Source organism: Suricata suricatta, chromosome 17 (assembly GCF_006229205.1).
Source record: "Suricata suricatta isolate VVHF042 chromosome 17, meerkat_22Aug2017_6uvM2_HiC, whole genome shotgun sequence".
NCBI classification, from domain to species: Eukaryota; Metazoa; Chordata; class Mammalia; order Carnivora; family Herpestidae; genus Suricata; species Suricata suricatta.
In genome coordinates, this window is record NC_043716.1 from 7,649,304 (window position 1) to 7,663,233 (window position 13,930).

General features: G+C 42.3%; 1 non-coding gene across 1 annotated transcript; it reads right to left on the reverse strand.

The window, feature by feature from the left end:
* Positions 1–13,823: 13,823 nt before the first annotated feature.
* On the reverse strand, positions 13,824–13,930 carry LOC115283094. The gene has a single exon (XR_003904907.1). It is a non-coding gene; the product is annotated as a U6 spliceosomal RNA (small nuclear RNA).

Sequence of the window (13,930 nt, forward strand, 5' to 3'; positions counted from 1 at the left end):
GCTCGTATTAATTAAAACAAGGTCACTAGGGTGGGCTCTAATCCAATACGACCAATGTCCTTACTGAAAGGGAACTCTGGACACAGAGACAGAGATGCACAGAGGACGTGAAGACAGGGAGGACGCCATCTACAAGCCAAGGAACACTCCAGGCTCCCAGAAGCTGGGAGGGAGGCAATGGGACAGAGTCTCCCTCACAACCTTGAGAAGAAGAAAACCAGCCTCAATGACACCTTGATCTAGGATCTCCTGCCCCCAGAACTGTGAGACAATACATCTCTCATTTAAGCCACTCAGCTTGTGGTGTCTGATGACATCAGCCACAGGAAACGAATACAAGATGGTAACACACCGATTTCCGGATGGGGGTGGTCCAGGGGGAGGGGGAGAAAGGGCTGGGTGGGTGGCCGGGAGGGACATCTGGTCTATCTGTAATGCTTCCCCTCTTTATGAAAAAGAGAGCTCATGGTGGAGGCACCTGGGTGGCTCATTTGATTGAGTGTCTGACTGGCTCAGGTCATGATCTCATGGTTCATGAGTTCAAGCCTCGCATGGGGCTCTGTGCTGACAGCTCAGAGCCTGGAGCCTGCCTCGGATTCTGTGTCTCCCTCTCTCTGCCCTTCCCCTGCTCTCTCTCTCTCTCTCTCTCCCAAAAATAAATAAACAGTAAAAAATAAAAAAAAGAGATCTGCATAAATACAGTAAAATATTAAATGCACCAGATCTGGGGGATAGGTGGCGTGCACATGGGCGACCCACTACTGAACGTGTAGCATTAATGCATCATGGACAAACATGGTAACTGAGGTATCAGTCCTGCGGCTGTGGTTTCCTGTCTTACACAGCAGGCTCTGCCCGGCAGCGGCGGCATCATTAACCTCGCGCTGCATAACCCTGCCTTTTACACATTTGCATCTTCTGGACCCTCTGCCTATAGGCTATTTCAGAATTTCACATTCACAGCACCCACGGTCATTCATAATTTAACATTTAAAAATGCAGTTGCACCTTTCAGTAAGAATGTCGGCAGTAGAAGCAGCTGCCCAAGGCAACTGGGAGGTGGGAGGGGGTGGGGAGAGGGGAAGGGGGAGATGCGGGTGGGGATGGCAGCCCAGGATGTGACAGCCCGTGTACTTTTATCTCCATTAAGCTGTTCCACTTGCCATGGAGCTATCACCTGGCTCTGCTGAGGGACCGGAAACTCCTAGAGCCCAGGGAGAGTCCTGGGAGGAGACCAGATTGCTCCGAAGGACGGGCCACTTTCCCAGGCTTGGTAAGGTAGGGACTCAGCCCAGTGATCATCAATAGCATCCCCTTTGAACTCAGAACCCAGAATTGTGTCATAACCACTGCATTTAAAATTTATTTTTGTTTGTTTTTTTAAGTTTATTGATGTATTTTGAGAGACATAGAGATTGCAGGAGCTGGGGAGAGGCAGAGAGAGGGAGAGAGAGAATGCCAGGCAGGTTCCAGGCTGTCTGCCCAGAGCCCAGTGCAGGGCTGGAACTCACACACTGTGTGATCATGACCTAAGCCAAAACCAAAAATCAGACATTTAACCTACTGAGCCACCTGGGTGCCTCACCGCTGCATTTTTAAAAATGGTTCCACGACAGTGGAAAACTATCCTTGATACTTGTTGAAGTTATATTTTATTTTATTATGTGTGTATATATTATTCTTTAATGTTTATTTATGTTTGAGAGAGAGAGAGAGAGAGACAGAGCATAAGTGGGGGAGGAGCAGAGAGAGAGGGAGACACAGAATCCAAGAGCCCGACGCGGGGCTCACAAACCACGAGATCATGACCTGACCTGAAGCAGGACGCTTAACCGACTGAGTCACGCAAGCGCTCCTATATTTTTATTTTTAAAACATACAATGCCCATGACAAGTATGCACTTTGTAAGTGTTTTGACCTTAGGGAAGAAACTCTTTGGGCCTCAGTTTCTGCATCTATAAACTGGGGATAGCGATGGGACTATATCATAGAGTTGCTGAATTTAAATGAGTTAATACTTATAAGATGTATGGCACAGAGCTGTATTGAATATTTGCAATTTTCCTAGATTTAAGAAGTGTGTTGCCGTTTCAAAATTACTTTCCCTCTTTCTTAACTTGAGTTGTAACAGCCCTGTGTTACAGGTGGGAGTTATTAAATCCACCACCAAACTATAGACATAAATCAAATCATTATGCTGTACATGGACATGCAACAATGTTGTGTATCAATTATATATCAATTTAGAAATCACCAACACCTTTTCTTTTGACTTTGGTTTGGCTTCTAAATGATCATTTTTTAATTACGTTTTTTATTTTAACTCCGTGTGTTACAGACTAATGTATAAAATTGTTGCCTCACTATACTGTACACCTGAAACTAATAGAACATCATGATTTTTTTAAAGAGGAAACCACATTTAGAAAGCTTGAGTGTCCTGCTTTTAGCCACACAGATACCGAGTAAAAGAGCCAGGATTAGACCACGGGTTAGGGACACGTGCCACTGACAATCCATATATTACCGGAAGGGAATTAAAAAGTCAACATTTCACGGGGGCCTGGGTGGCTCAGTCGGTTCAGCATCTGACTCTCAATTTGGGCTCAGGTCATGATCTCACGGTTAGCTGAGATAGAGCGCCAACTCTGGCTCTGCACTGCCGGTGTGGAGCCTGCTTGGGATCCTCTCCCTCCCCCTCTCTCTGCCCCTGGCCTGCTCACTTTCTCTCTCAAAATAGTTTTTAAAAAAATTTAATAAATAAAAAGTCAACATTTTACAGTCTTTTCCCTAGCCTTCTATTAGGACTTCAGAGATGACTTAATTTGTAATTTTGGAGATGGTTTGTATTCATTTCTGATTGACGGTGTATTCCAAAACGTTGTGGGGAAATGTCTGAGCCTTCGACTCTCCTGTCGAGTGGTGAATACCACGTCATGAAATGTAGCGAGCCCTGCAGCAGGGCCCTTCGGTGACCGTGACTGCGTATTGGCGACAGAGAGATGCACCCTTCCGTTGTCTGTGCTCCAGGAACAGCCTGAGAAGTGAACTCGGGTCCAGACTTAGAAACTACACACATTCAGAACCCTGGGGTCTCGTTTTTAACTGTGAATACATTCTAGTGAGAAGTTCCATTCCTTCCTACCAGTGAGTGTGATTTTTGGCCAACCCGGGCCCCCTTGTGCAGATACCAACCCTGTCCAGATGTTCCAATAAAAAAGAGAAGAGAACCCTAGTTCAGCAGGCAGAGTCGAAAGCCACATACATGGTGGTGATTGTGCAGCCCAGGCGTGTCCTCACCACCACAGGTGTAATCAGGGGGGAAAGACAGATAACAGATTGTCTAGGGATGGAGGTGAACACGGTCGTTTGTGTATTTTGGTTTTCCTCTTCTGTTTTCATTAACTCAACACTCAAGGCCTCTTTGGCACTGCTGTGTTCCGGGCACATGGACGCTGGCCTGCTGTGGGCTGGGGGGTGTGTTGGGGGAAGAACTGAGCTCACCAACTTCCAATGTCAGACGTCATGTTCTCAGAACATAACTTGCGAAGTTCCCCAAAGGGATGTGGAGCAGGGTGCTCTTCGGCTCTAAGTCTGAGGAGCAGTAAATTATTTTGTGCTGCAGAGAAATCATACAAGTTTTGAACGGTAGGCTCATAAAGTCATGATTTATAATTAAATTAGACCTAAGGAAAATGTCCCGAGTTATATCTCTTTGGCTTTCTCCTGCTTTTTTGAAGGTCCCACAAATAGACTGAATGGAAATTTCACTTAAGAAATTGTTGTCATAAAATTTTATGGGACCATCTCTGTGGTTAGGGGACTGTTAAACATCCCTGCAAGGGGAAAAATAAACACAATTAGACACAGACTGGCTGCTCTGTTTGGAGGGTGAAAACCAAAGTCACAGTGGAAATGCCACGTTCATAACATTCAGCCTCAGCTGGAGTTTCTGATGCAAGATTATCGTAAAAATTCTGTCAGGTTCTAACTTTCTATTTTGTTTTACTTTGCTCCTCTTTTTCCTTCCTTCCATTTTTTAAAATAATTTTTAATGTTTATTTATTTTTGGGAGAGAGAGACAGAGTGTGAGTTGCGGGGAGGGCAGAGAGAGAAGAAGACACAGAATCGGAAGCAGGCTCCAGGCTCTGAGCTGTCAGCACAGGGCCCGACGTGGGGCTCGAACTCACGGATCATGAGATCATGACCTGAGCAGAAGTCGGGCACTTAACCAACTGAACCACCCAGGCGCCCCCACCTTCCTTTTTCTCTTTAAACAGACTTTAGTTTTTAGAGCATTTTAAGATTTACAGCAATATTAAGCACAAAAAAGAGAGATTTCTCATATACCCTCATCCCCTGCTCAAAGTCTCCCCCACTACCCATTTCCCCCAGCAGAGTAGTCTATTTTTTTAATTTTTTAACATTTATTTTTAAGAGAGAGAGAGAGAGACAGAGAGAGAGAGAGACAGAATGTGAGTGGGGGAGGGGCAGAGAAAGGGAGACAGAATCCGAAGCAGGCTCCAGGCTCTGAGCTGTCAGCACAGAGTCCAAGTGGGGTTCCAACTCACGAAGTCAGCTGCTTAACGGATTGAGCCACCCAGGTGCCCCTCAGGTTGGCTTTTTTCACTTAGCGATATGCATATAAGGTTCCTCTGTGTCTTTTCATAGCTTGGTAGCTCTTTTTTTTTCTAGTGCTGAATAATATTCCATTGCCTGAATGTATCACGGTTTACCCATTCACCCACAGGATATCTTGATTGCTTCTAAGTTTGGGCAGTTATGAATGAAGGCTGCCATACACATCCCTACGTAGGTTTTTGTGTGGACGTAAAATTTGAACTCCTTTGGGTAAATACCAGAGGGAGTGATTATTGGATCATATTGTAAATGTATGTTTAGTTTTGGGAGCGCCTGGGTGGCTCAGTCAGTTGAGCGTCCGACTTCAGCTCAGGTCATGATCTCGTGGTTCGTGGGCTTGAGTCCTAAGTCTGGCTGTCTGGTATCAGCACAGAGCCCCCTCTGGATCTTTTGTCTCCTTCTCTCTCTACCCTCCCCAGCTTGTACTCTCTAGTTTTCTAAGAAACTGCCTAAATGTCTTCCCAGGGGGCTGCACCATTTTGCATTCTCACCAGCAATGAACGAGAATTCCTGTCGCTTCATAACCTCACCAGCATTTGCTGCTGTTCGTGCTGTGGATTTTGGCCACTCTAGGAAGTGGGCAGGGGTGCCTGCTGTGGTTCTAATTTGCATGTCTTTGTAAATTAAATATGATGTCGAGCCACTTGAGCAAATGTTGAACATGACACGTGATGCTGAACATCGTGGCAGATGTTGATTTGCCATCTCTGGATCTTTAGGTGAGCTGTCCGTTAAGGTCTGTGACCCATTTTTTTTAATTGGGTTATTTGTTTTGTTGAGTTTTTAGAGCTTTTTGTATGTTTTGGCAAATGGTCCTGTATCACACGTGACTTCTACAAGTGTTTCTTCCCTTCATTCGGTTTTACAGTGTTTTTCACAGAGCAGAAATTTTAAAATTTAATCAAGTTCAGGTTATCGATTCTTTCTTCCATGGATCGTGCTTTTGGTGTTGAATCTAAAGAGTCATCTCCAAACTCAAGCTCATCCAGATTTTCTCCAATCTTATCTTTTATGAGTTTTATAGTTTCACATTTTAAATTTAGGTTTGTGACCCATTTTGAGTTAATTTTATGAAAAAAAAGGAAGATCTTTGTCTAAATGCTTTTTGTTATGTTTTAGTCTGTTTGTTTGTGACTGTACAATTGTTCCAGCACCGTGTGTTTAAAAAAAAAACAAAACATTTTTTCTCCATTGTATTGTCTTTGCTTTTGGGTCAAAGATTAATTGGCTGTGTTTATGTAAGTCAATTATCTGGGATCTCTATTCAGTTCCATTGACCTATTGGGCTATTCATTCACAAGTGCCACACACTCTTGTTTACTGTAGCCTGTAGGTCTTGAAGGCAAATAGTCTCAGTTCTTCAACTTTGGTCTTCAGTATTGTGTGAACTATATGAGGCCTTTTGCCTCTCTCTATAAACTTTAAGATCAGTTTGTTGATTTTCAGAAAATAACTGGCTGAAAGTTTCATTGGAATGACATTGAACCCATAGGTCAAGAAAGGAAGAACTGACCTCTTGACAATATTGAGTCTTCCTACCCATGAACATGGAATACTTCTCCATGCATTAGTTCTTCTATGATTTCTTTCATCAGGGTTTTCATTTTAAATTCTACTTGTTCATTGTTGGTATATAAGAAAGCATTGACTTTTTTATTATAATGTATGTCATACAGCTTTGCTATAACCACTTCTTAGTTTCAGCTTCAGTTTCAGTTGTTGATTCTTTTGTATTTTCTGCATAGATATTCATGCCAACTGCAAAGACAGTTTTATTTCTCCCTTATCAGTCTATGTACATTTTATTTCCTTTATTATCTGATTGCATTAGCTAGAATTTCTAAGATAATGTTGAAAAGGAATGGGGTGATGGGTCATCCTTGTTCTATTCCTGATCTTAGTAGGAAAGCTTCAATTTTCCTAACACTAAGTCATTAAGTATTGTGTTAATGGGTGGTTTTTGTAGTTATATTTTATCAAGTTGAAGAAATTCTTCTTTATCCCTGGTTTTCTGAGAGGTTTTTGATTTTTGTTTTAAATCATAAATGGCTGTGGATTTTGTTAATTTGTTTCTGCATTTTGGCATAACCATGTAAATTTTCTCTTTTTAGCCTACCAATGTGATGGATTCCATTCATTGATTTCTGAATGTAGGAACTGCCTTGTTTTGAATGCCTGGGATAAATCTCACTTAATATTATACATCATTGGATTTGATTTGCTAATATTTTGCTGAGGATTTTGGCATGTATGTTCATAAGAGATATTTGTCTGTACTTTTCTTTTCTTGCAATATTTTTGCGCAGTTTTGATATTAAGACAAAGCTGGCCTCACCAAATGTGGAAGTATTCCTTCTGCTTCTTTTTTAGAAAATATTGTAAAGAATTGTTATATTTTCTTCCTTAATATTCTTTTTAAATCTGTTTTTGTTTCTTTATTTTAAAATTATTATTTTTTATTTTTTATTGTGGTAAAACACATATGATACTTTATGTTATGCATATAACATGGAAAATGTTCCATGTTCACGGATAGGAAGACTCAATATTGTCAAGACTTCATAGCACTTTATGTTACGTGCATTTTTAAGTGTGAGTTCAGTAGTGTTAAGTATAGTCACATTGTGTGCAACCAACCTCCAGAACTCTTTTCTTCTTGCAGAACTGAAACTCTGTATTCATTAAACAGTTCATTTCTCTCTCCCTCTAGACCCTCGTGACCATGTTTCTATTTTCCATCGCTCTGAATTTTACCACTAGAGATACTTCATAGAAGTGGAGTCACAGAGCCTTCATCCTTTTGTGACTGGCTTATTTCATATTTCACTCAGCATATTGTCTTTAAGTTTCATCCATGTTGTAGCATATATCAGAATTTCCACCCTTTTTAAGGCTGAATAATCGTCCACTGTATGTATATACCACATTGTGTTTGGTATTTATCTGTCAGTGGATTTTTGGGTTATTTCTCTTTATACTAATAGGTGCTGCCTCAGTTGGGAGTTTGGGGTAGGACGTCAACCCATAGTGGCATAGACTGTCTCATGCATAAGTTTGTCACCATTTGCCGTGATCCTGGGTTTGGATAAAATGGGAAAACTCAACTTCCTTTGCTTTTCTGTGGCATCTCCTTTTGAATCTCTTGCACCCCAATGTTCCAGGAGATAAGAACATCCAAGAGGAGTACAAAATAACAGAATTCGTAGAATAAAGCCACAAGCTACAAACTCTCCACTTAATTTTCAGACTAAGAACTTTTATTAGGCAGTAAAGCCAACACATAGTCTAAAATGCAGCTCATACTAAATATTTAGGAGCACAGACATGGCCTCTTCCTGCTTTTAGTGCAAGTAAAATGCTCTGGCTTTTCTTTTGTCTTTACTGATGTTGCCCCCTGTAATTTGTTACCCTTTGGCAGCAAACACGCCTATCTTCCTCATAACGCCCATATTTGCCCAAAACAACTTTCTTTTCTATTTCTAACAGCTAAAATCTTTGTTTTCCTTGTGAAACATGTGGTCAACCTTAGTAAGAAGTTCTCTACTTCTCACCAAATTTCTTCAAAATATCAATAATAGCAACTGAGATATGGAGCCACTTCCTATATCCATCAAGAACTCTTGTTAGGTGCTTTAAGTATATTATCTCATTTAATCATAACAATGCATTACTCAGAGATTCAGTAGTACTCTGTGACTTACTTAAAGTCTGAAAGCCAGGAAAGAGTGGCGCTGGGATTCGGTTCTAGGACATATGACTCCTATGCATTTTTATCTGAATCACTACTTTAGAACACACCCTGTTGCATCTGAAAGGTAACTCAGCTCAAATCATCCTTCCTGATTCCAGCAATTGCAAAATGTACACACAAGCTAATAGAGTTATTTGGGGGAGGGGTGTTCAATTATATATCTATTGGGTTTTTGTTTTTTATGTTTTATTCAACTTTTTTATTCTTACTAGGCTTACCATTCATCATCTTTCTTTCCTTTGGTAAGGACACTGAACAAGAACTCTATTCTTTTAACAAATTTTTAGATGTGCAATACATTATTGTTGGCTATAGTGCAATATTGTAAAATAGATCTCTAGGGTTTATTATTCTTGACTGACTGAAACTTTGTGCCTGTCTTACTATAGCTAAAATAATTTTTAAAATTTATTTATGTATTTTGAGAGAAAGAGAGAGTGAACACTGGAGGGGCAGAAAGAGAGTAGAGAATCCCAAGCAGGTTCCACATTGTCAGCACAGAGTCCAGTATAATAATAATAATGACATATATATTGGGGCGCCTGGGTGGCTCAGTCGGTTGAGCATCTGGCTTCGGCTCAGGTCATGATCTCCCAGTTCGTGGGTTCGAGCCCCGTGTCAGGCTCTGTGCTGATGACTAGCTCAGAGCCTGGAGCCTGCTTCGGATTCTGTGTCTCCCTCTCTCTCTGACCCTCCCCTGCTCTCACTGTCTCTGTCTCTCAAAAATAAATAAAAACCATAAAAAATAATGACATATATAATTAATAATCATACATATATGTATATATACATATATATGCACATACATATAAACACATATATACATATAAATATATATACACACACATATAGATACACACACACACACACACACACACACACACACATATATATATATATATAAATTCTCTAGGTGGTAGTAACCTGCCAAAAAAGGTTATGAATAACTTGTAAGACTCAAACTGAAAAGAGGCTCAAGGGTGACTATTCACAGCCTTTGTCCTTGAGCCACTTAGACTAACTCAGTATAGTGAGTAGAGGAAGAAAGAGAAGGATTTTATTTTTTTTTTTTTTAGAGAGAAGAGTATGAGTGGGAAGGGGCAGAGAGAGGGAAGAGAGAATCTTAAGCAGGCACCATGCCCAATATGGAGCCATCATGAAGCTTGATGCAGGGCTCTATCCCATGACCCTGAGATCATGACCTGGGCTGAAATCAAGAGCTGGACACTTAACCAACTGAGCCCTGCAGGAGCCCCTGGAAGACAAGGATTTTCCAATGGGACACTGAATGTGATGCTCACCAGGTTTGTTGTTCTCCTTCCCTCCCATCTCCTGAGACATAGTCTGTACCCTTGTCTGTGCTCTGGGAGTCTGAGCCTTAGGGAGCTCACCTAGGTTTGCTTGCAGGCTGCACCCTGGCTCCGTTTGGCCCATAGGAGGTGGAAGAGACAGGAGGACTAGTGAATAGCAAGGTCATTGAGTTTCTTCTCTGCCCACTCCCTCACTTTGTGTTCATGTTCCAGAAGTAACTGATAGGGTCTCTCCCTGACCACAGCTCCTCTGGGGAGGGTCCTCCTCCATGGCTCCAGCTCCCCCAGTCTGGGTACCCTCTTCCCCTCTCCTGTTGCCTCTTCAGCCCTGGGGTAAGAATGGCCTCCACTGTTGCCTCTGTAACTAGTCCTTTGTTAAACTGTCTGCATCTAAACCATATGAGGTTCATGTTCCCTCACTAATTCACGAACTGTGACCTTTTGTTACAAGATGGGTAACTGAGTGCCATGTTCCTGAATCTATAAATCGGCCTTCAATGACACAAGTGCAGAGATGTAGAGTCCCCTCACTGAGGTCTTTCCCTCCTGCAGCTGTCACGTTGTGTCCGGACCCTCTAGTCTTGTCAGAGACCTCATTCCTGCAAGGTAGAGGCACACCCATCCCAGCCTAAAGAAGGCAGTCCCATTTCTGCATGTTTATAAAAATTAGTACCAGACACATGGTCTTGGAAGTTGGGGCTTCTTGTGGTAATAGCTGGGCTTTTTAAGAGAAAGCTTCTTAAGTCCAAAAAGACTGAGGGTCTGGCAGCCTTGAAGGGTAGAGTTACTCCCATAAACCACAGTGCACAGTGATGTACGAGAACTTTTCCAAACCTAAAGCAGATCCAGGATGGCAGTAGACAGTAGGGGAGAGGTGGGAGAGGCCATGAAGGGCAGTGGCACTGGTCAGTTCCTGAAAAGAGATCACATACAAACTGAATCCAGCCCCAGAGGAGAACCTAGAGTCCTGGGGGAGTTATAGAAAGCCTACCCCTTACGCTTGAGGTCAAGTCCATGAAAGCCAGGAGCCTACTAGGTAGTTCCCCTTCTCAGCTTATGAAACAGAAATGACAATGTGACATGGCTTATTTAGGAAGATAACATCCAATGTAGATTCCCTCTTCTGAGGACCCCATGACCTCACAGTGGTGCACGATGGGAAGTTTCTTGCACACCTTTGAGAGGCATGATGGAGGAGGTGGGCATGTCAGGGGATGGGATGGGTAAGGCTGGGATAAGGTAATGCAGAATGGACCTGGAGCCAGAGAGAGGTGTGGACACCCAGCGGTGGGTGTAGAGTGGGCCACCTGTAAAGCTCAGATCAGCGTGGAATTCTAGAGGGACTAAGACATTTCCTCCCACCGAAACCTGACACCAGGTCACTGCTGGGGCATGGTAGAAGAAAATCCTGGCTGGACCAGGTGTCTATCCAAAAGAGATGACAGACAATCTAGAAATGGCTGAATTTATCTCGAAATGGAGAGGTCCCATATTCTACCATCATCAGAATGGGTAGAAACAGAATTTGTTAAATTCAATTATAGAGAAATTAAGATAGCTCTTTATTTTTTTTCTAAGTTTGTTACTGTGACGTTTATAACTTCTAAACAGTAACCTCCATCTCTACATGTGAGATTGGGGCCATGAATGCTTCTTTTTACTTTTTCTCAGGGCCAGCTGGATCCTGGGGCTGCTAAACAGGCGAGTCAAGAAGGGATCCTCGGGATAGGAGCACTGAATACACGAGCCTGTGTGTGTGTGTGTGTGTGTGTGTGTCTGTGTGTGTATGGGTGGGTGCACATTCACACACCTGTGGAGTGGGCTTCTGTGTGTGCATGCACACATGCATCCATATCAAGTCTTCAGTTTCATGTTAAACTAGTACAAACAGGTCTATTTGATATCATTTTTGTCTTGCCCTCTCTCGACACAAATCATCGACATTTGATTGATGACTTAAAGATATGAATTTACAAGTACTGACAAAAAAAGGTGGCTTTCCTAATTAACACTGTTGGCTCCTTTAAATGAAGTAACATATTTTGAAACTGGAGGAACAGAGGCCTTTAACTCCGTGTTGTCAGATTATACTTGAAATATTTCTTGCATTTCTCAGGCCATAATGCAAGAGGGAGGAGGATCCCTTTTCAGGGAAGGATGTCTTTCTGGGAAGAAAAAGACTGTAGTCGGTGAAGCTGATTCCGGGCTGCAGACCATTCTGTCTGAGATGCTGTAAAAACCATGGTACATAGGGGATAACCCAAAGATAAGAGAATTTAGAAGGATCACAAAGGCAGTTTTCAAGTTCCAGAAGGGGAGTGGAAGACAGATTAGACTTCTTACATTGTCAGATGATAAAAAGTAAAACCCAAATTCAGTTTCTGGTGAAATTGCATTTCATAGGAGATGAACATGAGCAGAACGCTGTTCTTGGGATGCTGTTGAGGGGCGTCTAGCCTTAGCTGGGGGTCCCTTGGATCCTTTCATCCTCGCCATTCCGTGATTTGATGAAATTTCCACGCTGAGTAAACTTAAACAGAACCATGACCACTTTCCCCCCTCCTTTTTACATTTTTTTACTGGCCTGTTAACAAAGATTTAATGACCTACTAATGCTCGAGGCACTCTTGAAAAACCACTGTTGGATTAGTACTGGGCTTTCAAAAAATTAATCTTTTCTTGGTTTGTTTCTCCCAAGAAAGATGCGTGGCTGTGTTTCTCTCCCCGCCTGTTTTGGGAACCAAGTTGGGGAGAGTCAGATTTGTCTGGTGTTGAGTCCCAGTTGAAACACAACTCAGATGAGGGTTTTGTATGCTCTGTGCTTAGAATAAAGCCTTCCTGTCTATATTCCCAGTGACTGTGTTCCTCCTCTCAACTCTCACGGCTCCATCGTCATTCCAGGCGAGGCATGGGGCATGCTCGAATGAGCTGTGGCCTCCAAGATTTCCCTTCCTGTCTGTTTGGATGTTGTGAGAGGCCTCAATCATAACAACTGGGGGGGAGATATTTAGAGGAAGTCTATGGTTCTAATTTTTGACAACAAATTATTCCTAAATCCAGTCTTCAATGTGGGCACATTTCAGTGGTTCCTAAATGGTTAAAAAAAAAAGGAGGGGTGGAATTCTTACCTGGGTATACACAGTGGTATTTTCTGTATCATTTCTACGTTTTGTAACTTCAGCAAAGACAGTAGCTATCCCCTGGGATGTCTTTCCCATCTTTCCAAACATCTAAATCCTTGATGTTGACCTTGAACATGACCGAGAGCTTCCCTCAATCCCCCAGTTGGGGGAATCTCATCTCCTTCCAGAATTGCTGCAGCATGTTGCATACAAGCCTGTTGAGCATAAATTTCATTTCATGTTGCTGTTGGTGTTGCTGTCTTCTCCACAAGATTGCTTAGCGCTCAGCGGCATGGTGGTCTTCATATTTGTCCCAGGGTGGTTGGGTGTGATGCCTTGGCAGGTGGTGGGTTATTTGTGGAGGGAACAGATTAACAAATCCATTTGTTCAACATGTTCACGCACCACAGTCTCCTTGTCAGAGGGAAGCACACTGTGGACCAGTCTCCAGAGCAGGAGAAAACCCTAATGAAGATAAATGAGTTAGATTCTTTGACGCTTTCAGAATAATTGTCATGGAACACAATGAACTTCGTGGTTAGTCTTTATTCCAGAAAGTTATTTCCACCCCACAAGAGCCAATACCTGCTTTAAAATCAAATTCGGGGGCACTTGGGTGACTCAGTTGGTTAAGCAACTGACTCTAGATGTCAGCTCAGGTCATGCTCTCACAGCACTTGGGATTGAGCCCTGGGCTGGAAGTGTGCAGTGTGCTTGGGATTCTCTCCCTCTTGCTGTCTCTCTGCACCTCTCTAGCTCATGCTCTCTCTCTAAGTAAAAAAACTTAAAAATGAAATGAAATGAAATAAAGGAAATAAAATAAAGTAAAATAAAATAAAAATTGAAGGTTTAAAAAGGCCCAAAATGGACTTTGAATTTATATTATGAGCCCCTAGAGAGCCCACACCATCTTGTTTATTTTTCCCTCTGATGCACTTTGGCTTCATCCCAAGCAACTGTAGGTCTTCTGTAAATATTTAATACATTTATGAAAAAGTTAAAGAAAGTAAGAATTCATTTTAATGTATGTTATACGTGCATGGGGGCTATGCCAGTCCTTTCTGTATTGTTTCGATTTTAGTATATGGGCTGCCGAAGCGAGCAC